Genomic DNA, 1,014 nt, shown 5'->3' on the forward strand with positions numbered 1-1,014 from the left:
CTCCCAGGACGCCCCGTCCTCCCTACCAGATTCCACCCATGCCACCCGTCGTTTCGCCACCGCCCTCCCCACCGTGCGCCAAGCTGCTCGCCTTGCTCCCTACGCATGCCCCGCTGCGTTCGTGTGGCCGCCCCTCTGGCAGACCATGCGCCCATCACCCCACCCGCCCTGCTGATGCCCCTGCCGGGGGTGCCTGCACTCCACTGGGGCTTTGCTCTGCATGACCGACCCCGCCCCACCCGCTATGCATGGCACGCAGGCCGCCTCCGCCGCCACCCTCTCCTCCTGATGGGTCACAGCAGAACCCCCTGGTGCGCTTACAGTCCTGTGGAGGTGGAAGGAGGGGAGGTGTTGCCGCCACACAATCGGGACTCCTTTGCCCAGTTGGGACCCGATGCCCAGGCAGCTTCCTGGCTACCATGGCGCCCACCGCGTGCATCAAACGCCCCCTGCCTCCGCCCTGCCTGCCCGCCTGACTGCGCAGACCTCGGCCAGCTCGCTCGGCTCCTCCACCTGCTCCAACTGCGGCGACAGCGTGAGCGCCAGCACCGCCGCGGCACGCGCCTCGCTGCTGCTCGCACGCCCGCGGCGCCGAACCTTGTGCCGCTGCCTGGCTCCGCCGCCTCGCCATCGTCCCCAGTGGCCGCCATCTCGCCCCGCATGTGCCTCCGCCCTCACCCTCCGCTCCCCATCGCTCCCTACCCCCGCCATGCGCCCTGCCTGCAGAACGGCGACCTGGGGTGTGCGGGCATGGTGGGCGTGCCGCGCGTGCAGCCCCTCAACGACTACCGCCTGGTCTTCATGATCAAAAAGGGGCTGGACACATACCTGACCAACAACAAGGTGCGAGAGCGGCGGCGCTGGTGGCTGCAGCAGTTTGCGTGCGCCGCACAGTGACAGCCCGTGTAATGGGCCTGTGGCAGTGGGGTGGTGGGGTGGTGGGGGGGCTGGCCGTGACGTGATCCACCTCCTGCGGCACGCCTCGCCTCGCACCCCACCCAGTGTCCCCCCCCC

Source organism: Chlorella variabilis (assembly GCF_000147415.1).
Source record: "Chlorella variabilis unplaced genomic scaffold CHLNCscaffold_1, whole genome shotgun sequence".
In the NCBI taxonomy this organism is placed as follows: domain Eukaryota; kingdom Viridiplantae; phylum Chlorophyta; class Trebouxiophyceae; order Chlorellales; family Chlorellaceae; genus Chlorella; species Chlorella variabilis.